The sequence below is a fragment of the Lissotriton helveticus genome, chromosome 5_1 (assembly GCF_964261635.1).
Source record: "Lissotriton helveticus chromosome 5_1, aLisHel1.1, whole genome shotgun sequence".
In the NCBI taxonomy this organism is placed as follows: Eukaryota; Metazoa; Chordata; class Amphibia; order Caudata; family Salamandridae; genus Lissotriton; species Lissotriton helveticus.
The window spans coordinates 45,551,954-45,577,735 of NC_136065.1; the positions used below are offsets into that span (position 1 = coordinate 45,551,954).

The 25,782-nt window shown below is 47.5% G+C and overlaps 1 pseudogene; it reads right to left on the bottom strand.

Moving 5' to 3' along the window:
- The window catches only part of LOC144752937 (E3 ubiquitin-protein ligase TRIM39-like), a 188,071-nt pseudogene that overhangs the window by 95,136 nt on the left and 67,153 nt on the right, over positions 1-25,782 (bottom strand).

Consider the following 25,782-nt stretch of genomic DNA (forward strand, 5'->3'; position numbering starts at 1 on the left):
GCCGTTTTCCCAATATACCAAGTGGGAGCCAGACTGGTCACCGGCGGCCTGGGCGGTGGCCTGCTGCCGCGGCCCCACCAAGGATGGACAGGATGTCTGCTCTAGGCAGAATTCTTCACGGGACGGTCCCCCTTCCTGGCGCCACTGGGCCAGCTCAGGAAGGTCGTCCAGGCTCGGGGTCGAATCTACGCTAGGGCCGAGGGGACCTGCGTCGGGGGGGAAGCTCTCCCCGGGGAACAGTTCAGGGGCTTCGGAGGGTTCAGGGACCTCGGGGTCCTCAGGGGTCATTGGTGCCGCCTCTAAGGTCGCCCCTGCGGGTGTGACCCTTCGGGCGGTCATCGACCGGGTACTCACACAGGCCCATTCGGGCAGGCCCACCATCTCCAGGTGGGTTCTTTTCTCAACCCGCTGCCATGGGGAGCTCTCTAGATCCTTGCCGAGCAGGCAGTCCACGGGCATGTCGGAGCGGACTGCCACTCGTAACTCCCCAGAGACGCCCCCCCACTCGAACGGGACTTGAGCTATCCGGCAGGTGCGGACGGAGTTATCGGCTGCGATCACCCTGCAGGAGATGTGGAGAACAATCTGGGCTTCGGTTACTAGATGCCGTTTGACGGCGGTGATACTGGCCCCCGTGTCTCGGAGCGCCCCTATGTGATGGCCATTGACAGTCACCTGCTGTCGGTACTTCTCGGTATTGTCGGGTAGGGGGGCTCCTGGGACCATCTCTCTATCACCCAGGGATACTAACATCATGGCTGGAGAAGTGTGGCTCAATGGTTAGAGCGGCAGACCCTGATGCAGAGGTCTGGCCCGGGACCAGGGTTCGATTCCCGCCTCGGCGGGTCTTGGGCTCAATTTCCCCGGACCTGATAATTCTCGCCTCGGTGCCTAGTCTAATCATGGGTCCCACTCTGTGACTCTGGGCAATAGCTTGCTTAATCTCCACAACGGCCCCAGCAGCGCTGTGGATGCCTGGCTTCACCTTGGGGGTGCCCAGGAGTGGACATTTCACAGGAAAGCCAGGATGGGTTCCGCAGCGGTATGAATACAGCGCTACGAGGCCTCCGGGTAGAAGTGCGCTATATAAAATACAAACATTTACATTTACATTTACATTTACATTTATGGCTGCGGGGTCAGCTCCCTCGAACTCCTCTTCTCCCTCCTCTTCTTCTAGGGCTACTGAGGTGATGTGGCACGCTGGGGGCCCTGCAGCGGCAGGCTTCTTGAACAAAGGGCAGCGGGGGTCATTGGCATAGTGCCCTGGTTGCTGGCAATGGTAGCAGGCTTGGCTGACTCGGGCCCTGGCTTAGCTGGGGGAAACCCTGCGCGCGCTGTGGGAGGCGAGGTGCCGGGCTGGTTTCTGGGGGGACTACGTGGGGACCCTACCTGGGAACCCCTCTGTCTATTCTGATTCCCCCTCCCCTCTGGCGGGACGACCCCTGTTCATTTCGGCCAGAATCTCCCCCGGTCCCCCGGGGGACTCTGGTGCTCACCCAGCGATCGGCCTCGACGGCCAGTTTCCGGGGGTCAGCCAACTTGCTGTCCAGGAGGTGCTGTCGGAGTTCCACAAAGCAATTCAGGGACAAATGTTCATAGGCAATGAGGTCGATGAGCCCCTCGAAGGTGGATACTTTGCTGCCCTTGATCCACCCTTCCAGGGCCCGGCTGTAGAAGTTGACATATGTTGACACCGGTGGGGCTCATCCCCTTCCGCCTGGGACGACTCTTGGTGGCCAACGACCCTAGGAAAAGCCCCCATACCGACGGACCACGCACGGAACCTGGGCATCATCCTGGACTCCTCACTCTCGATGACCAGACAAGTCAACGCCGTCTCGTCTTCATGCTTCAACATCCTACGCATGCTCAAAAAAACATTTCACTGGATCCCCACCGAAACAAGAAAAACGGTCACCCACGCACTGGTTACAAGCCGTCTGGACTACGGAAACACCCTTTACGTCGGCTCCACCGCGAAACTACAGAAAAAACTCCAACGCATCCAAAATGCTTCAGCCAGACTCATACTAGACATCCCCCGCACAGAACACATCTCCGCTCACCTGAAAGACCTTCACTGGCTCCCCGTCAACAAGAGAATAACATTCCGTCTCCTCACCCACGCACACAAAGCCCTATACAAACTTGGACCTGATTGGCTCAACACGCGCCTTTCCTTTTACACCCCCACCCGCCAGCTGCGTTCGTCCAACCTAGCCCTCGCCGCTGTTCCGCGCATCCACAAAGCCACCATGGGAGGAAGATCCTTCTCCTACTTAGCGGCCAAGACCTGGAATTCCCTTCCCATCCACCTCCGCCTTACTCAAAACCACCTAGCCTTCAGAAAACAACTTAAAACATGGATTTTCGATAAGTAAACCTCCCCCCCCTGCTCAAGCGCCTTGAGACCCTATGGGTATGTAGTGCGCTATATTCTGACTTGACTTGACTTGACTTGACATATTCGACCCAGGTGGTGCCGGGGATCTTCTTGCAGTCCTGGAAGCGTTGGCGGTACATTTCTGGAGTGAGCCCGTACCTTGTGAGGAGGGCTTCTTTCATGTGGCTGTAGGAGGTCTGTTCGACAGACGGTAGGTCGAGTAGGGTGTCTCTCCCCTCACTCAGGAATCGACCCCACAGCCCGGCTCCCCAATCTTTCTGCGGAACTCGGTGGGAGATCATAGCTACCTCGTAGGCCTTGAACCATTGCTGGATGTCATCGTTTTTATAATATTCTTTGACCACGTCCTTGGGGATGTGGACCTTTGGTTCCACCGGGGGGATGGCCTCTCGGGCCGCCGCTGTTTTGTTGCCTTCGTTCCGGGCCTTTAGTTCTATCTCCAATATGCTGCGCTCGTGCTCCAGCTGGAGCCTCTTCCCTTCGTGTTCTCTCTGGAGTTTCTTCTCCTCCAGTTCTCCTTGCAGCCGCAGCTGCTCGATAGTTAGCTTCTTCTCGGCCAGCTTGAGTTCTACCTCCATCTTCAAACGGGCTAGTTCTAGCTCGTGGCTTCGGTTGCGTTCTCGGTCGGTCATCTCTTCTCGAGATAGACCTCTCTCCGTGCTGGGAGTCCGCGTCGGGGACTCTGTCCTTTCTTGCTCTGTGGCGTGGGTTTCGATCAGAGGGGCTCCCCCTCCATTGGCTTCTGTCGGTGCTGGAGGTTGTGCTCCGGCCTCCACCCAGGCTGTTAGAGCTTGTTGGAAGTCCTCTTTGGTGTTTAATCCCGTTGACGGGATACGGAGATCTTTGCAGAATTGCTTGAGCTCACGGTGCGAATAGTCTCCCAGAAGCTCCATCTGGAATGTGGTTTTGTCGGTTGTGACGCTCATGGCTGCTTCTTCGTTCGGGTAGTGTGTCAGTACTGTACGATCCCTAGACGTAGGTTCTTATCGCGACACTGCCACCAATGTAAGAAGGGGCGATCTCAGAGGGTCAGGTTGTGCTCACCCGACCACACCAGGACCCACCTCTCCCACAGAACTTGCCGAGTCTTGATTGTGAGGTCCTCACCGGGGAGGACTTCGGGTCTAGGATCGTACACACTGAGCTCACACCACACTACGAACAGACACCACACCGGTGGGTTTTAGTAACAGGATCTTTATATAAGCAAATAACGAAGGAAGCACTCTTATATACACAGGGGTCAAGGGACCACAAAGTCTTGGGGGATTCGGGAAGGGGGAAGCGGGACAGTCTTTTAGTCTCGGGATCAGTACGAGCCGTACCCTACGCACAGCTCTCAATCCTCGAGCCGGGGGATACGGGCTGATGGTCGTACTGGCTGCCTCACCTCCGTCGAGTCGGCTCGGTCGTGATGGTGGTCTCGATGGTCCAGCCGGACCAGAGTACTCCTCGAGCCGCGACGAGGTCAGCAGGGCTCGGATGGTCTTAGAAGTCGAGCCGCGACAGCGTCAGCAGGGCTCCGATGGTTCCGTTCAGCTTGAGCCGTGACAGCATCAGCAGGGCTCGGATGGTCTTTGAGGTCGAGCACGACAGCGTCAGCAGGGCTCCGATGGTGCAAGTTCAGCTTGAGCCGCGACAGCGTCAGCAGGGCTCCGATGGTTGCAGGTTCCGCTTGAGCCGCGACAGCGTCAGCAGGGCTCAGAGGTTCAGGATGAGTCTTCTTAGGGTCAGCCGCGATCAGATCAGCAGGGCTTCAGGTCCAAGATACAACTGCCCGCTAGTTGTCGGGCGGGCCCAGTTATAGTCCTTCTGCTCTTTGATCTCCGGACCCTCGCAGGCGGAGGTCTCAGGCCCTGGGGGCTGGTCGTTGGCGAGGTCCGGCGGTTGGTTCTTTGATCCCTTTGAAAGATGGGTCCGGGAATTCCCAGACGCCCAGCGGGTCTGGAGCCAGCCCTCGGGGAGGCCAGAGGGGTGATCGAAACTGGGCCACAGGGGAGGCCCAAAGGTGTGACAGATACCAGTCTCTCAGGGGAGGCCGGAGGTGCCATCGAAACTCCCTGGCTTATCTCACTCGGGGAGCCCTTTACCCCCCGGCTGGGACTGGCGCGCCTTTGGAGTCTGGGTTTCGCTGGGGCCGGGGTCACGCTAGGCCCAGGGAGACAGGGATGTCGGGGAGGGAAGATGGCGTCCGGGCCTTGTGGGGCACGCCAGGTCTAGGCGCTCGGAGCCGGGAGCGGGACGGGGACATGCGGCCTGGTCGTGGGTTTACGGGGGTTCGGGCTCATCGGGGGTGAGACGACCAGGCTGCTGGGTGCAGGCTCTTCTTACGGGGACGCTGCGCAGGGGCTCAGGGTGCCGGCCTACGCTCGCAGGGTTCTGAGGGACAGATACGGGCCACGCCACGAGGCCGGGTCCAACAACGCCCATCCCTGTCGAGAAAGAAGTGACTTAGTGCATGACTGCTGGAGCAGGAGAAACCCTCACCGTCTAAATCCGCAAGCAACATGGCTCGAGAGAGAGCTGTGTCCTGCCAGGTGCTGCCACGTGTGATTGTTCGCAGCCCGACGTAGCTGCTCCAGACGAGGACCACGCTGCATCGCCAATGGGTTCCCTGATGCCAAAATGGTTAAGCAAAGAACTGGGCCCTTTGAACCCCAGGGGACATACCGCTATTGGTGCTGCAAACCCTTAGGCTCTAGTGAGTGAACTTATTAACAGAGGCCTAGGTAAGAACTCTTGAGTACGGCTTACTAGTTTACATCCCCTGGATGCAGCCATCAGTGAATGGGGAATAACACTGAACCCATTGCACTACAAGAAGGAGGACAGAGAGTTGCTTGACAACTACCAGAGCCCCGACCTCAAGGGGTCTGTGATATTGCTTTTGAACAATGTTTACCTTTGTTTGGGTAGAGTTAGAATTGAAATACTTCTTTTGATATAAAAACAAGTATTTGACTGGACATCGACTTATTGTTGCACAGCTCGCACGTTGAGCTATAGGTAGTGTTCACTGATCTGTATATGAGCTTCCCTCAAAGGAGCCTTGCCTGCTTGAGCTACACTACCCACATGAGAGTCAGGTGCAGAAGGAGGGGCTTGACCCAGTTGAACAGCATCCATAAAAGGGCGGGCCCTGGGATATCAGGAGTAAAAGGCCTCAGACACCTCGGATGGGCCCAGTAGCTCCTGCATCCCCCATGGCCCTCTGAACGGTGTTCTGACACATGCGCACACAAACCTACCGAGGCACACACTCATATATATGCACAAGTGCATGATCACACTTGCACACAGATGCATAGATGCATGTACATACTCACAGATATCTCCGCTCCATGCATACATAACCTCACAGTGGCACACATTCACACAGATGCAAACATTAATGTATGCACTCACAGATACATAGATGCATGCACATACTCACAGATGGATATCTCTGCTCCATGCATACATAACCTCACAGTGGCACACATTCACACAGATGCACACATTAATGTATGCACTCACAGATACATAGATGCATGCACATTCTCACAGATGGACATCTCCGGTCCATGCATACATAAGACCTTGCAATATGCAAACCTATCGACAGGCATTCACATATGCAAGTACAAACTCACAGAAAATAAATCCAGATCAAAGCATACACAACCCCCAAACCCACACACACACAAATGTGCACATGAATTTGCATGGCTCAACATCCATAAATGCACATACACACACACACAAAACTTACCTATGTCCACAAAAACAGAGAGGCACAGACAAGAATGCACTCCCAAAGATAACTCCAGAGCCATCCATATATGAACACATACTAAGACACGCACACATAAGCTTGAACACGCTCACTCAAACTAGTACATACTCACAGCCAGATAATGCCACAATTGTCCATACACACACTAATGCTCACCATGTAAGTAATACCTTAAGGTCAGCAGAGTAATTAGGGGCAGATTTACAAGCCCTTGCGCTACATTTGCGTCACTCTTAACATGGGAAAAGTGACGCAAAAGTGACGCAAAAGTGGCGCAAGGGGCTTGTAACTCTGCCCCTTAGTGTTTTTGTTTATTTTAGAAATTATAAGGTACGAGGTGGCTAGGTTCAATTTAAGCACTCACCTACTATTATCTTGAAACTTAATACATATACATTTTTGTCTGAACTTCAGTTGGCCAACAAATAGCCTTTAGGAATGGAGAAAAGTTAAATTGCAAAAAGGTCTTCGAGGACACTACACTTTGTTTATTTTAGGACAAACCCTTGGCAAATTTGAGCCCCAATATCCATGGCAGTGACTCCGGTCAGTGAATTTACCTGGTGGGGATGATAACCCATTCTTTTGGGCGACTCATCGGTTTTAACAGGTCCATGCATAGACAAGGGCTCAGACATGAACAGACACAGGATTCACTGTTGGCACTCACCCTCAGGGTTTTATATTCTTTCTCTTCCTTGACTTTAGACTCCAGAAAATATTCCTTCTTGCTCTTCAGAGGACGCAGCCACTCCTGAAGTTTTACCTGCGGAGATGAGAGTGCAAGAAATATGTAAAGATGGATAGGATGTGGTCTCACTTACAGAAAGGAATCACTAAAAGGACAAGCCCTGGGCCCGATTCACGAAGGTAAACTTCGACCAAAACCTGAAGTCTAAGTTTAGACCTCAATTCTAACTTTACTACCTGTAAAGTTAGACTTTAGGTCTGAACTTGAACTTTTGGTCTACGTTTACCTTTGTGAATCAGGCCCCCAGACTTTAAGTACCACTCAAGCCTCGCCCGCCACTTGCCTGTGGACTCCAGTTCCAACTTGTTCCAGCCTGATCCAGTTAACGACTTTTGACCAAGTGGCACCGCCATTGCCCAGGTGTTCACGCCTGTTTCTTCTGGACTGGGCCTTCTCACCCGGGTTTTTCACACTCACTGTTCTTCCCACTGGCAGAAGTTCCGCCTACTCGAAGCCAGACTTAATGCAGGCTGCAGACGATCACATAGTGGATATGCACAGCCGGCACGGCAAAGGCAAGCCCGTCTGCACCCATCTGAGCCTGGACCGCTCCCAGAGCTAGAAACCCTGACCCCACGAGCCTCAAGGCTCGTCGCTCAGCCCAACACTCTACAACATCCACTTGACACCCCTCGGGGACAGCACAGAGCTCATGGCATCAACCTAGTATCCTACGCTGATGACATGATGCTCATTCTCTCCCATACCGACTCTACCAGTATCGCCAAAGCAAAATTTGCAAACTGCAGACGCAACATTGCTGCTTGGATGAAAAACAACTACCTCCAGCTCAACTCAGACAAAACATTGGTCCTTATCATCGGGAACAACCACTTCCCCTGGGATTCCTCTTGGTGGCCTTTGGAACTTGGCCCCCACCCACCCTTATGAACCATGGCAAGACCTCTGGGTCATACTGGACACCAACCTCTCCATGACCATACAGCTCGATGCCACTGCCTCATCATATTACTTCATTCTGTGAATGGTAAGCAAGATTTTCAAGTGGATACCACTTAACAACCGACGAACAGTCACCAAGCTACTTATTACAAGCAGACTTGACTACGGAAACACACTCTACTTCGGAATCCCAGCCCATGTACTATGCCAAACTCCAAATCACCCAGAAATCATCCGCCAGACTCATTCTGATCATCTCTCTGCACCTGAAAAACCTCCACTGGCTCCCAGTCCAGGAAAGATGTAAGTTCAAGCTACTCACCCAAGCAAATAAAGCGCACAACAGCATCAGTCAAGCATAACTCAACCACCGTCTCAACTTCTACCAACCCGCCAGACACCTTCAATCTGCGTCCCTGGCAAGAGCACATCTCCCTCTCAACAAGAAGGCCAGAAGCGGAGGACGCTCCTTCTCGTACCTCGTAGCCAAGACATGGAACAGCCTCCTGCAACACCTCAGAACCTCCCTCTCCCTCATTTATTTATTTTTTATTTAAGAGGTTTTATATAGCGCTAGCCAGACCCGAAGGTATCGGAGCGCTTTACAGTATATAGGGGAGAAAAAACACATAAAAGAGGCAAAAGAAAGCATAAGTGTTCGAGAGTTTCAGTGTGCTGTGGGTCCGAGGAGGACATTGAGGTAGAATGGTTCCGAGGTAGTCTTGATGCGTGGATAAAGTCCTGAGCTCAGTCTTCCTCCGGGAGTAGAGGAGAGTAGGGGGTTAGGCGGCAGGGATGAGGTGGGGATTGTTGGAGCAATTGCCTGGTGGCAAGAGGGTGCCGGCTTGTGCATTTCGGAATTCAGTTTGGGAAGGCACGGTTGAGGTATACGTTTTTTAAGAGTCTTTCAAATTCTAGGAAGGAGGGAGTAGTCCTGATATAAACCGGGATGGAGTTCCAGATTTTGGGTGAGATTCCTGTGAATGAACGGGCCGCAGTTTTTTGCTTGCGTGTTTTCAGAGGGATTAGTAAGAGGGTGTTGGGACTTCTAAGGTTTCTTGACTAGCCGGCTTTATTGAGCTTGGAGGCCAGGTATTCCGGTTTCCCTGTTTGCAAGGCTTTGTGAGTGAGGCAGGCAGTTCTAAAGGTGGCATGCATTTCCACTGGGAGCCATTTTAGTTCTCTGAGTGCGGGAGATAGGTGGTCGTATTTTTTTACTCCAGTGACCATTCTGGCAGCAGCATTGAGAGTTGTTTTGAGTGGGGCTAAGGGGAGAGAGCTGTACCGGGGAGTTAGTGAATTAGTGTGGCTCACTGGTTAGAGGCGGCAGACCCGAGAGCAGAGGACGGCCCGGGACCAGGGTTCGATTCCCGGCGCGGCAGGTTTCTGGACCAGGGTCAGCGGACTCGATAATTCTCTCGCCTCGGTGCCCACTCTGATCAGCGATCACACTCGGCAACTCTGGGCATTAGCTTGCCTCATCTTCACTAACGGCCCCACCAGACCGCCGGGGATGCCTGGTCTCACCCTGGAGATACCCATTAAGGGACCATCTCGCAGGGAAGCCAGGAAGGGTTTCGCAGCGGTCGAAGCGCCTTGGGACCCTACGGGTAAGTAGTGCGCTATATAAATGCCTATACACATACATACATACACATAGAACTGCGTTCCCATAGTCCAGTCTAGATAACACCAGTGACTGGGTGGCTTCTTTGAGGTCCATGGGCGGGATGAAAGGTTTACTTTTGTTGAGGAGCTTCAGATTAAGGAAGGCACTCTTGCCGGAGGTCTTAATGTGGTTGGTCATGGTTAGTTTCTGGTCAAGGGTGATTCCTAGTGATTTTATTGAGTTAGCCAGGGTGAGATTGCAGTTGAGGGGATCGATAGCTTTCAGCCACTCTACGATTTGCGGGTTTTCATCTTTGTTGGAGATGAGGAGGATTTCGTTTTTTCTTGATTGAGTTTAAGGTGATTTGTTGCCAGCCATTGTTCAACCTCTTTGATAGTGTTGTTGAGTCTTAGAATTTCGTTAATGGAGGAGGTTTCCAGGTAGATCTGAGTGTCGTCTGCATATAGGTGGAAGCGTATGTTGGCTTTTTTTAGAATGGTTGTGAGGGGTTCCATGTTTATGTTCAACAGCTGAGGGGAGAGTACTGAACCTTGGGGGGCACCTCTGTTGACGGGGAGTGGGTCGGACGTAAAGGATTTGATTTTCATCCTTTGGGAGCAACAGTGAAAGAAGGAGGAGAACCGTTGAAGGACCACCTCGTCTGCAACTACCCGGTCTTTGAGAGCCTTGATGAGAAGATTGTGATCCACCATGTTAAAGACTGCCGAGAGGTCTAGGAGAATGAGGTGGCAACATTGGTCAGTGTCAAGGGATTTGAGGATGTCATCGACGATGTTAAGGATCGCAGTTTAAGTGCTACAGCATTTTCTGAAGCCTGATTGGTGTTGGTCTAGCATGTTGATATTGTCCATGTGCTGATTCAGTTGACGGAGAACGCAGTTGACTCATTGACTTCAGAAGGAACCTCACGACATGGAACAACCTCCTGCAACACCTCAGAACCTCCCCCTCACTCATGGACTTCAGAAGGAACCTCAAGACGTGGAACAACCTCCTGCAACACCTCAGAACCTCCCCCTCACTCATGGACTTCAGAAGGAACCTCAAGACAAGGAACGACCCCCTGCAACACCTCAGAACCTCCCTGTTAGAAGGGGCGATCTCAGGGGGCCAGGTTATGCTCACCCGGTCACCCCAAGGCCCACCTCTTCCACAGAACTTGCCGAGTCTTGACCGGGGAGGACTTCGAGTCTAGGATCGTACACACTGAGCTCACACCACACTATGAACAGACACCACATCGTTGGATTCTTGTCACAGGTTCTTTATATAGCAATAAATGAAGAAAGCACTCTTATGTACACAGTGATCGAGGGACCACAAAGTCTTTGAGGATTCGGGAAGGGGGAAGCGGGACAGTCTTTTAGTCTCTAGGTCAGTACGCGGCGTACCCTACGCACAGCTCTCAATCCTCGAGCCGGGGGGTACGGGATGATGGTCGTACTGGCTGCCTCACCTCTGTCGAGTCGGCTCGGTCGTGATGTTGATCTCGATGGTCCAGCCGGACCAGAGTACTCCTCGAGCCGCGACAGCGTCAGCAGGGCTCGGTCTGGCAAAGTCGTAAGGAGCCGCGACAGCGTCAGCAGGGCTCGGATGGTCGTAGAGGTCGAGCCGCGACAGGGTCAGCAGGGCTCCGATGGATACAAGTCAGCTTGAGCCGCGACAGCGTCAGCAGGGCTCCGAGGGTCTTAGAGGTCGAGCCGCGACAGAGTCAGCAGGGCTCCGGTGGTCTAGAGAGGACGAGCTGCGACAGCGTCAGCAGGGCTCCGATGGTTACAAGTCAGCTTGAGCCGCGACAGCGTCAGCAGGGCTCTGGTGGTTCAGTTCCTTAGGGCGAAGGATAAGCCGCGACAGCGTCAGCAGGGCTCAGGAATTCGGGATGAGTCTTCTTAGGGTCAGCCGCGATCAGATCAGCAGGCTTCAGGTCCAAGATACAACTGCCCGCTAGTTGTCGGGCGGGCCCAGTTATAGTCCTTCTGCTCTTTGATCTCCGGACGCTCGCAGGCAGAGGTGGGGGTTGGTCGTTGGCGAGGTCCGGCGGTTGGCTCTTTGATCCCTTTGAAAGATGGGTCCGGGAATTCCCAGACGCCCAGTGGGTCTGGAGCCAGCACTCGGGGAGGCCAGAGGTGCGATCGAAACTGGCCCACAGGGGAGGGCCAAAGGTGTGACAGAAACCAGCCCCTCGGGGGAGGCCGGAGGTGCCATCGAAACTCCCTGGCTTATCTCACTCTGGAGCCCTTTACCCCCCATCGGGGACTGGCGCGTCTTTGGAGTCTGGGTTTCGCTGGGGCCGGGGTCACGCTAGGCCCAGGGAGACAGGGATGCCGGGAAGGGAAGATGGCGTCCGGGCCTTGTGGGGCATGCAAGGTTAGGCGCTCGGAGCCGGGAGTGGAGCGGGGAAAGCAGGCCTGGTCGAGGTTCTAGGGGGATCTAGGCTTAACTGGGGTAGGACGACCAGGCTCGGGGTGCAGGCTACACTAACGGGGAGGCTGCGCAGGGGACTCGGGGTACAGGCCTACACTCACAGGGTGTGGAGGGACAGAGGTGAACCACGCCACGAGGCCGGGTCCAACACTCCCCCTTACTCATGGACTTCAGAAGTAACCTCAAGACGTGGAACGACCTCCTGCAACACCTCAGAACCTCCCCCTTACTCATGGACTTCAGAAGGAACCTCAAGACGTGGAACGACCTCCTGCAACACCTCAGAACCTCCCCCTCACTCATGGACTTCAGAAGGAACCTCAAGACGTGGAACGACCTCCTGCAACACCTCAGAACCTCCCCCTCCCTCATGGACTTCAGAAGGAACCTCAAGACGTGGAACGACCTCCTGCAACACCTCAGAACCTACCCCTTACTCATGGACTTCAGAAGGAACCTCAAGACGTGGAACGACCTCCTGCAACACCTCAGAACCTCCCCCTCACTCATGGACTTCAGAAGGAACCTCAAGACGTGGAACGACCTCCTGCAACACCTCAGAACCTCCCCCTCACTCATGGACTTCAGAAGGAACCTCAAGACGTGTAACGACCTCCTGCAACACCTCAGAATGTCCCCCTCACTCATGGACTTCAGAAGGAACCTCAAGACGTGGAACGACCTCCTGCAACACCTCAGAACCTCCCCCTCACTCATGGACTTCAGAAGGAACCTCAAGATGTGGAACGACCTACTGCAACACCTCAGAACCTCCCCCTCCCTCATGGACTTCAGAAGGAACCTCAAGACGTGGAACGACCTCCTGCAACACCTCAGAACCTCCCCCTTACTCATGGACTTCAGAAGGAACCTCAAAACGTGGAACGACCTCCTGAAACACCTCAGAACCTCCCCCTTACTCATGGACTTCAGAAGGAACCTCAAGACGTGGAACGACCTCCTGCAACACCTCAGAACCTCCCTCTCACTCATGGACTTCAGAAGGAACCTCAAGACGTGGAACGACCTCCTGCAACACCTCAGAACCTCCCCCTCACTCATGGACTTCAGAAGGAACCTCAAGACGTGGAACGACCTCCTGCAACACCTCAGAACCTCCCCCTCACTCATGGACTTCAGAAGGAACCTCAAGACGTGGAACAACCTCCTGCAACACCTCAAAACCTCCCTCAATCAAAGTCTTCAGAAGGAACCTCAAGACGTGGAACGACCTCCTGCAACACTTCAGAACCTCCCCTTCACTCATGGACTTCAGATGGAACCTCAAGACGTGGAACGACCTCCTGCAACACCTCAGAACCTCCCCCTCACTCATGGACTTCAGAAGGAACCTCAAGACATGGAACGACTTCCTGCAACAGCCCCAGAACCTCCCTCACTCATGGGCTTCAGAAGGAACCTCAAGGCGTGGCTCTTCCAGACGATACTGGCATGATCTCCTCCTCCACCCTAAAGTCTGTCCTACTCAGTGCCTGGATTCCCTCACGGGTGATGAGCAGTGCTCTACAAATCCACATAACAAAACGATATTGTATGTATAGGCACATATTATACAGATTGTAAGTACCAGTCATACATATCAGGAATGTAAGTACCGGCCACACATATCCAGATTGTAGGTACCAGTCCCAAGTATCATAGACAAGGAGACAGACACTGGTGTCACTTCTTTAGGCCTGTTTGGTCCTAGGGCCAGAATCCCTGGTAAATTAGCTTAATCATTGGCACTTATTGCTAACTGATAAAGACATTGTTCAGCACTTTACGCCAAAATCGCTTAGCAACATTTATACATGGAACCACTTTAAACAGGTCAACTAGACAATAGAGAGGCCTCACAAAACAAGGGGACAGAGCACCGTATTAACAGAAAAATCAATTATCCCCTTGAAGAAGGAAATAGAAAAAACCCCTATTGATCTTCAGACTCTCATTTCACAGTCGTCGCTTTTACTACAAAGATCTACTGCCATAAATCCATACCAAGTCAATGTCAAGTTTGCACCAGAGTTTTAATTTTGCAGACATTTCTACACCGAAGTTCACAAAATACTCCTATACATCATTATGCAGTAAAAAATCCACATTTCATCATAGTGTTCTAACAAGAATGAAATTACAAATAGGAAGGGTCCCAGAGCATTGAGTTCTCACTATGCAACTCTTGACCCCTTCACCACGAGGCTCAACAATTTAATAACAATTAAAAATCAACAAAATCACATAATCTATTAAGAAAAAGATGCTAGAGAGACAACAGAAGACACTACACATGAAGTTCTTCTAGTGGTGCTGGTCCGCTCCTATTCAAGGGATACACAGAATTTGGTATTTTCACAAAGGTATTTATCTACCATATCAAAATGTCAAGTAGATTGTGCATTAAAAAATTGTACGTCGACGCGTTCTGGTAGATTTTCTTGATATTCTTCAGCACAAAACATAAAATGCAATCTCCAACACAAAATCAAAAAAAACAATAATAAAAAAAATCCTGTGTAGAGAAATAATCAAATAACAATGAATCCACTGTTATTTCCCAAACATGACATCTCAGTGCAAAGGACATAGACATGATACTTTACATGATACTTTACATCACACTCATAAATAATTTCTTCTTTAATATCCATTCTTAAAGGGGCATTCCTACTGTTTGAGTACCACCATATACAATTGTCCTGCACCCCTTTGTACACATTATGCCGTGGATGTATAACCTTCAACACCCATGTGCATTCGTACAGCACCCCGTTCTACTTTGTTCGCACAGTGAAGTTAATTCTCCCTAACACCCATTCTCATTAGGATACCGGGGGTTCCAAGTTATCATTTTGGTTCCCCGGTTTTCAGTTTCATACAATTATAAGGATCAGTTATTTCTCAGTCAAATTTTTGTCAAAACAACCAGTGGTTCCAAACCCACACATATCTTAAAATCATACTGCAAACCCTTTACACTCACCAGTTAATAGAGTAAACTTCCTCTGCCCGGCCTTCTCTTTCTAGTCCAGATGCCAAGAGCTGTTTTCTTTCCCTGGTTTCCCCTGCTTATTATTTGTTGGAACCCTTGACTGTTTTGTTAACCCTTTGATTTCTTGAGGGCCTTTTTATTCATATACATGCCTCCCTCGCATGTTTATGTACTAGACTATTCTAGTTTTCTTACCTGTTAGATATCTTAAGACACTTGTCTTTATTTAGAAAGCTGGGGCTGTACTGTGCACTCTGTAGGTGGCATTTATAACCATGTCCCAATTCTTACGTTAGGGGTTCTTGCTCCTCGTCGATGTCTTATGGATCTTAAGCTCCCCAAAACTAAAATCTGATTATGAAAATTCAAAAGTTCATGTTAAAGTTTTATTACCGGTAGACAGTACTGCTCTAGAAAGCTTCTTAACTTGAAATGGTGCCCGATACATTTTTCGTGGGTCACCCAAGTCGCTGTATTTTGGTGGGGGCTATCATCTATAAATTAAAGAATTAACATAGTTCCAGTCTGTACCTTTAATATAGATGCATAGCTGGAGAACCGTATGGTCTTCTGGCGTTAGTAGGCGCTTGACGAATATGCAAACGGCCCAAAACTATATTGACCCAATAACTCATGCGCTCATGCGGTCTGATACCCTGGGTGTATTTGTTACTTAAGAGAGGAAGCGGGTGCCACACTGTTAGATTAAATTCCAGCGATCCCATGTACTCTTTACGAGAGATCATTGGAGAATGTTATAGCACTTCAGCATGATCCAAGAATTCACCAAACCCCCCAGCGTGGCCACAGACATCACCCCTTCCTGGGACCTCTGCAACAAGCTCAGCTACCACATCCAACTGAAAATCAAGTCTCTGGACAACAACTTCAGCGAACGAACTCCGGACTCCAAAATCTACCCCCCCCTCCAACAACGCCAGCCAATCCACCATCTCCGCCGACCCCACTCAGCACTGAATCGGCCATGAAAGGCATCCACTCAGGAGCACCCACAGACCCCTGCCCTCAGCACATCTTCCATAGAGCCTCCGCCACCATCGCACCAGAACTACTGGAAATGCACCCAAAATTTGGAACTCCATCTCAGTACATATCAGGACTAACCCCTCCTTTCCAAAATTCAAAAGCTAGCTCAAAGAGCTTTTCCTCAACGATCTCTTCCGAATAGATAGCTGAGGTTCTACAGCTAATTCTGCACACGATAGTATACAAAGACTCTGAAGAGGACTGAAACCTCTTTTTAACTCTTGTTTTTCTCCGGTGCTCCCCTTCACCTTTCTGGATTTGTCACGAACCATGGAGTCTATCGGCGACTTGGTTTGTTTCAGCTGTACTCGCCACGTATATTTACGTTCTCTCTGCTATTCTTTGTGTCCGATCTTTACTCGTTACGAATCACTATGCTCTACTATGGTCACTTCTTATGTTTGTTTGCACCTTTGATACATGTTGTAAAGCGCTCTGATACCCTCGGGTCTGGCCAGCGCTATAAATAACTCCTAAATAAAATAAATAAATAAAATAAAATTACGAGGCACCATTAACACCATCTATGAAACCTGCATCTTCCTCTATGACTGGAAACACACAGAAGTCAAGCCCCTGCTTCAGAAGCCCTTGGCAGACCTTCAGACCTCAAGAACTACCGACCCATCTCCCTACTTCCCTTCCCGACCAAAGTCACAGAGAAGACCGTCAACGCCCAACTACCATCCTTGACCCCTCCCAATCCCTACTTTGCACCAATTGTCTAAAAAAAAATCCCTTGGGAATGACACATTCTCTCTGCGTGCTGGAGCTCTGCGTGCCTTTGAATCATGAAGTGTACGACCCATCGAACACGATGGATGCACGCTATACACATGACAAGGTAATAGGCACAAGTCATAATACCTTTTATTTTTCACTGCTGCTGTGAAGAGGATTAGTGGTGGCACCCTCCGAGAAGTGACAATTTCTCCAACTTTCAGTTTTTTCGCTTGTTCTAGCCCCAATTAAATATAATTATTCCTTGTATAGTGTCTGCTATAATACCCCAAAGCATTCTCTCTTTCTTCCTTATTTTCTTTGATTTTCTGCAGCAATGGTGCTGCTCGGAGCGAGCTTTCGTCTCTTGATCTACAGATTAGTGCTTTGTTCTGCGCCGTTCCTTCGGAGCGCTGCCGCTGTTTCTGAGGACACCTTGAATACCAATGTGGCAAAATGAGGCCGGCTTAGATCGAACTCACATACTGGATCCGTGACAGGCCAGACTACTCATGGACTGGACACTGGCTTCATGAATCCATTTCTAGTGATGTTTGTCGGCATTCATTCCAATACCATTAACAACTCTGATGAACTCTTCTGCTGGTGCAGTGCAGGGTGTTTTCAGGAAAGAAGCTGACAACAACAAAGCAGACGTGAGCACAGAGTGGCCTGCGAAAACAAGCATTGAAAATGCAATAGGTCTCGCCTTTCATTAAGTTAAAGCTATTTGCTTTGCCATACAATACCATTAGCAAAGCAAATGGCTTTAACTTAATCAAAGGCGAGACCTATTGCATATTCAATGCTTGTTTTTTCTATTTCTACTTTATTATACCCCTGAGGGTTCCACAAGATAGGAGTGAGGGCTCCCCGGCCTGTACCAGGGGCGATTCAGCTACTAGATCCAAGGAACACGTGATTTATAGCTGCCAACAAATAATGTTTTGGCAAAAATAATGTTTTAGCAAAGATAATGTTTTAGCATTACTTTAGAACCAGACAATATAGAGGGGCTGTTCGTGGAGACAATGTGGGGTCCCAGGGAACTCTTTGGAACTACACTGCTTTATTTTCAAAGGGGCCCTACTATGCATCTCTATGATTGGACAGCTGTGGGGAGTCCAAGTAGATCCCCACTGATGCTCGAAATTGAGACACATTATGCAGAGGGAGAAATGGTTTTATAAGCAGGTTGGTTTCATTGAGACATTCCAGAAGAAAGAGCGCTTCTATCGAAAGATCGGTGCTGATTAAAAAAGAAATTGATTCACTGCTTTTAGATTTGTGATGCATTTTCAGAACTGTTCTTGAAAGATAGGTGTTTCTTTTGGGGGGTGGGGCGGAGGTATAGGGCTGCCTACCACAAACGATTTTTTTTGCCTCCAAAAATAATTTATAATTGTAATTGTGAGTTTTTAACTGCAGCTTATAAGTAGAGCATATTTGGGGTTTGGGGGTGTTCTTGCTGAAATGGAGGATAGTCATTCACTGATTATGAGTTCCTGCCCAATGTGTTTTTAGGTCTCGGCCTGATCCAGCGCATGCGTTGGTCTGGCTGAGACATCCAGTAGGTGCTCTGGGAAATGCTCCTTTGCCGGCGATCAGTGTACTATCACGCGCACAAGCGCGATCACTTTCATTGCCGTGCCGTGCATTGTGTGCCTTTCACGGCCGCGCGTCCAATGCTTGTTTTCCTACCCATCAGCCACAATGCATTCTGCTGCGCAACGCGGTTTGATGGGAATTACATTCAAACTAAGATAATGCACCACAAAGTCACAGCTCAGCAGGAGGAATGTAAACGCGCGTTTATTTTTCCTGAATGCAACGCAGCTCAGTAATTGCTAGGTTGAGCTTTAACATTATTTAACAATCTTTAACTAGTTTCCTTGCTTGTAGGGCCATTAGCTTTCTCTTCAAAGAACCTCTCCATGCGCGCTGTGTACTGCGCGTAGAACAGTAGGACCGACATTGTGCGCAGCGTAAGAACACCCGCCCAGCCACTTTAAAGGAGGCGCACAGCTGAGAGGCTCCGGGGGTGCTGAGCGCGGCCCTCACTGCTGCCAGCCAGGCACATTCTCGTCCTTTCTGCGGGCGGTCACCAGGCTCGCCGTGGTACAGAACAGTAGCCGTCGCTTGTTTAATGCCTATTTCTATGTACAGTTTGTTAGAGACCATTTGTTTGTACTAGCTATGTGGTCACATACAAAGGTAATGCTTATCTCAACCAGACCTAATAAAACCAATCCAGGAACAATTTAGTGCTGTAGTAATATTTCGCAGTACTTTTAAATATAACATCGTTCCCCATATGCTATACTGTGACTCTTGGTTCGCTACAGATGGAAGACACAGAAGAGGGAAAAGCAGGTATGGGGTGTGTGTGTGGTTCACTTGGCAGAATCTCCACATTCGTTGCCCGGCATATATAACAGAACTGGTGCACAGCGGATCGATTCAATGTGACGCCCGGTATTAGCCTGCTCCATTTGGTGGTAAACACATCTCCACATCAGACCCATTTCACGCCTTACAGATCCGAAATGCAAAACACCACTATCTGCAAGTCCATTCTATTTTATAATTTTCTCAACATTATGTTAACATAATTCTTGCAATGTATACAAGAAAAATTTCAGTTTTTTTTCATGAACTATTTACTTGTATATTTCCAGTACAGACAGCCTACCAGGGACCTCAGTATTCAGGATAATATACTACTTTTCAAAGGTCTGGAAATCAAGATTCACGTTTTCAGAAGGTATGTATTAAAATGTAAAGTAAGACCATAATTAATTATTCTCCACCACTCTGAACTACCTTTGTTATGTGACCCGACCAACTAAATCAATGCTGTAATTGTCTCATGTGGTAACTACTGCACGCATCTTCTGATGTAAGTGTTTGAGTTTAATTACTATAATGGAACTCGCTGTAATCTATGTATCCTGCTACTGTTGTAAAACGCTCTGATGCTTCCGGTCATGTCCGTGCTATTTAAAATGGCAAACATAAAAAATAAGACAATACATATATTTGTGCTACGTTACATCTTTCTGAATAAAACATTGTATTCTCGCTATTTGCAGTCTAAAAGAGTACTTATATTGTGAAAAGGTAACCTTTATTGGCAGACGCTTGTCAACTGTTCACACATGATTGGGGGGCAGGGGGACGGGGGTGTTTTAGTTGAGGGTGGAGGGGGCTTGGAGAATAGGAGTTGATGACACTGGTTTGCTTCTTAAGTTAATTTTGGGACATCGACCACATTGGAAACCCTTAGGATTAAATTCTGACAAGGTAGCATGCATATTATTGGGACCATGCTCTTAATGGCTGTGAGAAAGTGCCATCTTTCTTGCATTGGTATGCCCCCACTTTTTTCTGAACTGCTGATGTGCTTTGACTGAGTGTGCCCTGGGTTCCTGCCAACCAGGTACCCAAGGCCTGTGTTCCTTCCCTAAAACTGTGTTGAAACTAAAACCCAATTGGCATCTCTGGCCACCTGTCAGTCCCAAGTAAATGGTACCCTAGGTACCCAGGGCATGGTGACCAGAGAAGACCCCTGAGGGCTGCAGCACCTATTGTGCCACCCTCGGGGCCCTGTACCCTGGCACCCACACACTGCCCTTGCAGACTGAGTGTCTAAGTACAAAACAAAGAGTCGACATGGCATACATCCCTCTGTCGACACGCGTTACTTGCTCCCAAGTACCACAATCACATCGCACACATCAAATCTCTTCATAACTTGTGAAATAATGTCTTCTTCACATACCGTTTTGAGTGACTAGCTACTTTTGTCATTGGTTACAGTTACGAAGTCATATTAATGAAAAACGGCGAGTGAAGTTTACATACATACATGTAAGTACAGCTATATTAGCACAGCATGAAGGACATTGGGAAGTAGCCCGGATATAAAGTTAACAACAGAAAGGGTTATAAGGTGTATTATTTAGACAGCACGTAATGGAAATGTTCGGAAGTGAATTTAAATTATTTTGGTGAATTATTTTGTGAATACAAGCCTGTAGATATACATGAATGTACCGACATATTGTTATACCTTTACAGAACGAAGTCCCCTGAGGAAGGGCATTTTTTTGCTTGAAATGCATTGGGCAGATTGAAAAGTTTTGAAATCAACATAAAAAACTGAAATGTTAATGATGAAACAATTAACATAATAACGAAAATTAAAAAGACGTAAACATGAACAATATGTGAAGAAGACATTATTTCACAAGTTATGAAGAGATTTGATGTGTGCGATGTGATTGTGGTACTTGGGAGCAAGTAACGCGTGTCGACATTCATTGTACCTCCCATGCTCAGTGGGAGCATCACATGAGCACCAACTACACTGTGCAAAATGTAAGAAAATATAAGAGTATTGATCAAACCGAGTGCGGAGCCATACCCATTGTGGTGGTTATATCTATTATTACTGAGCCAGTGGTCTCCACGCACCGCAAACATGCAATTTGAGGACATAGCACAAACCACTGAACAACGCGCAGAAACGTTAGCTTTTGATAGGGCTGACATTGACAGAATATATGCTTTGATTGAGGACTCTGAGGAAATATGTCAAGGTACAGGTTCAAAAGAAGCAAACATAAAACAATTACTCTATATGTCAAAAAAGATCATCAACCAAAAACTACATGCCAGCACGCTTATTAAATATCACAAATCGCAACGGATCCCGCGTGGTCTTAGGATATCATTGAAATCAACATTGTGTAAGAACAACGCCAGATTTACCGAAAGATGGTTTGCAATCTTGAACAAATGTTCGTTAGATTTAATTTTACTAATAGTGGAAGAATTGGCCAAACTGTTAGATGAGTTAACGAAAGAAATAAATGTGTTAAAAGACGAATTGTCTAAAATGACAACCAAGGAGGAATGGGATCAAATTCGCACTGACATTAACATAAAAATAGAGGAATACACCAAAGAAATCAATGATCGTAAGCTCAGGAAATTTAAAAGGGACACAACAGACTATCGTTTAGGAGAAGTGTACACGTGGGCTGACATTTACGCAAGAAGGAGACAACAAAAACCCAATAACGATAGGTCTTCGGATGAGACATCATCAGATGATGCACAACAAAGAAATACACAACAAAGAAGGGTACCATTCGAAAATAGGAGACAACGTACGGTCCCACAAAGTAAACAAACAAATACATTAGACACATCCCAACCAACCACATCAAATATAGAAGGTGGATCATCAACAATTACACCATCTCCTTTTTTAGAGGTGGCTACTGGACCCCAAATAGAACCAGGAGGGGGAAAAAAACAAACATCAACAGAAGGGGTAGCCAAAAATACAAGGAGTCAGAAACTTTAGTCATTAACATATCTAAACACACCATGACCACCGACGAGATACAAGTGTTACAAAAAGGGTCATCATACGTACCAACATATCATTCAAACCTATTGGAGACAAAAGTATGCTTGTACAAGTTTTTAAGATCATTAAGATTGCGCCATTTCTTCACTAACATCATTGAGAAAACTAAATCTACAGAACCAAAAGAGGACATCATGTTGGGTTTGAGACCTAAGAGCAAATTCATGGCTCCAGTGAGCCACAAGGTTTTAGACGCATTCGAAAAGGTTGTGATGAAAGAGATAGAAGAAACGTTCAAAAAACCTAAATCAAAACAAACAAATCTCACTGGGAAAGAAAGACAAATCTTACAAAAATTAGCAGACAATCAGGAAATAACAATCAGACAAGCGGATAAAGGGGGTGCCCTCATCATTATGGATACAGAATACTATGAAAATCAAGTGGAAATTCATGTCAATGATCAGGACACATACATGACAATGGACACGGATCCTACCAAAGAATTCCTCAACATTTTGACAAAAGTTATAGATAACGCTTTTGTACAGGGAATAATCAATCAAAAAGACAAAGAGTACCTATTGAATACCAACCCTGCAATACCATACATCTATATGACACCCAAAATTCACAAAGATGCCAAAAAACCACCACTACGGCCAATTGTCTCTACCATAGGTTCCATACATGAACCAATAGGAAGGTTCATAGATAAACATCTACAGAACATTGTCCAGAAGTCGTCAACATATATAAAAGACACGACCCATTTTCTAAATATATTGGAAGAAGAAAAAACAAAATTCACAAAGGAGAGGATAATGACAACAGTGGATGTAAAATCTCTTTATACATCCATTCCACATGACATGGGATTGACAGCTGTGGAAAGTTTTTTAGTACATGAGGAAAAGAGTGAACATCTCAAAATATTTATCATGGAACTTCTCCACTTCACGTTATTTCACAGTTATTTTACGTGGAAAGACAAATATTATGTGCAATGTTCTGGTACAAGTATGGGAAATTGTGCAGCGCCGACGTATGCAAATACATTCATGCATCGATTTGAATTGGATAACATACTGAATCAACAGACATGGCAAAACAATCTAATCTTGTACAAACGTTATATAGATGACATTTTCATCTTATGGAAAGGTACCATGGAAAGTTTGGAAAGAGCGTTACTAAGTCTGAATGAAATCAATGAAAGAATTCAATTTACATTCACCATAAACAAAAAGAGCATCACATTTCTGGATGTAGCAATAACCAATGAGGAAGGGCAGTTAACAACAAGCGTGTTTACAAAAAGTACGGACAGAAATAATCTGTTACATTACAGAAGTTTCCACCAACCACCCCTGAAAAAACACCTTCCGTTTTCGCAACTGGTCAGAGTAAAGAGAATAGCTTCAACAGAAGAGTTATACAACAAACATAAAGCAGAAACATTGAATAAATTCAAAAACAGAGGATATCCCGAACCCATTCTGGAAGCCGCTGCGGAAAGAGCGGATAAATTGCAGAGAAAACATTTGTTAGCAGCCAGAACTAAGCAAGAGGAACAAAGATCTGTATTTGTATCAAAATTTTCTACACGCAGTTACAGTATCAAAAAAACAATAATCAAACATTGGCCATTGCTGGCGTTGGAGGAAGACTTTAAAGGCATCTTCTCAAATTCACCGATTTTTGCATATGAAAGAACAAAAAATATCAAAGAAATTATCAAGAATCCAAAGAAGATCAACACGGATAATTACAAAGGTACACTGCCATGCCACAATTGCGGTAACTGTTCTGCAATCATCAAAGGGAACGTGATTAATCACCCCACTAAAGGTACACCAGTTAAGCTTAAAGTATCGGGAACGTGTGACAGCAGCAACCTTATATATATGCTAAGATGCCCGTGTGGATTGTCCTATGTGGGCAAAACCCAAAGAAAAATAAAAACTAGACTAACGGAACATAAGAGTAACATAAGATTGAAGAATACCAAATCTACTGTGGCAGTTCACTTCAATGAAGCGAAACACAATCCGGCACAATTAAAATTTTGTATACTAGAACTGGTGTCAACTCGACCTGGTACAGACAATAACACTGAACTCTTAAAAAGAGAAACATTTTGGATGAATTTTCTTTGCACGCTGCACCCGAAAGGGTTAAATGAGAGGATGGAACTCAGTTGCTTCATTTAAACTCATAAGTGTCTAACATTTTGATATATTTTGATGAGATTGGATGACATGTAGATGTTTGTTTTAATGAACATGGTAAATTTGGAGTAGTTGACAGTCACGTTTAAATATGGATATTTAATATGTTCCTGTTAAATTTACCTATGTATTTATTGGTTTGTTTACAATGTAGCTTCAAAATGAGGGAGTTTACCCACATTCAATTACGGAGGCACCCCTCCCTACTCACTCATGTCTAATACACTATGGCTGACACACTATCACTTTTAGTGAAGTCCGTTTTTTAGTTTAGTTATCCACACATAGATCACGTGCTCGGACGAGCGGTGATAGAGTAGAAGTAGGCTAGAGCGACGCACGCTGAACATCGCACTAAAACGGAGGAAAGGAGAAACCGCCATGGGCGTCCGTTTACAAGCTACCCGGTAAGAGGAGTTATGGGCAGAGATCTAAATGGCTCTAACTACTGTTATGAGACCGTTTTGAGTGACTAGGTACTTTTGTCATTGGTTACAGTTACGAAGTCATATTAATGAAAAACGGCGAGTGAAGTTTACATACATACATGTAAGTACAGCTATATTAGCACAGCATGAAGGACATTGGGAAGTAGCCCGGATATAAAGTTAACAACAGAAAGGGTTATAAGGTGTATTATTTAGACAGCACGTAATGGAAATGTTCGGAAGTGAATTTAAATTATTTTGGTGAATTATTTTGTGAATACAAGCCTGTAGATATACATGAATGTACCGACATATTGTTATACCTTTACAGAACGAAGTCCCCTGAGGAAGGGCATTTTTTTGCTTGAAATGCATTGGGCAGATTGAAAAGTTTTGAAATCAACATAAAAAACTGAAATGTTAATGATGAAACAATTAACATAATAACGAAAATTAAAAAGACGTAAACATGAACAATATGTGAAGAAGACATTATTTCACAAGTTATGAAGAGATTTGATGTGTGCGATGTGATTGTGGTACTTGGGAGCAAGTAACGCGTGTCGACATTCATTGTACCTCCCATGCTCAGTGGGAGCATCACATGAGCACCAACTACACTGTGCAAAATTTAAGAAAATATAAGAGTATTGATCAAACCGAGTGCGGAGCCATACCCATTGTGGTGGTTATACATCCCTCTGTGCCATGCCCACAGAACCCACTGCCCTGGCATACTTCAGTCACCCCTCTAGCTGGGTGCCTTATGCCAGAGGTGTGGGCACAGGTGCATGAGCCCTGTGCCCATACTGTACCCAGGGCCATTCCTGGGCACTATAAGTGCAGTGATGCCATTAAGAGTATATGATGCTGGGAGGTTGTCATTACGAACTCCACAGCACCATAATGGCTACACTGAAGACTGACAAGTTTGGTACCAAACTTCTCAGCGCATTAAACCCGCACTGATGCCAGTGTGGGATTTAATGTAAAATTCACCCGAGGGCATCTTAGAGATGCCCCCTGAAACCCTATCCTAAAATCCATGTCTAGGCTGAGTGGCTGCAGAGGCTGCCACACAGCAGACATGT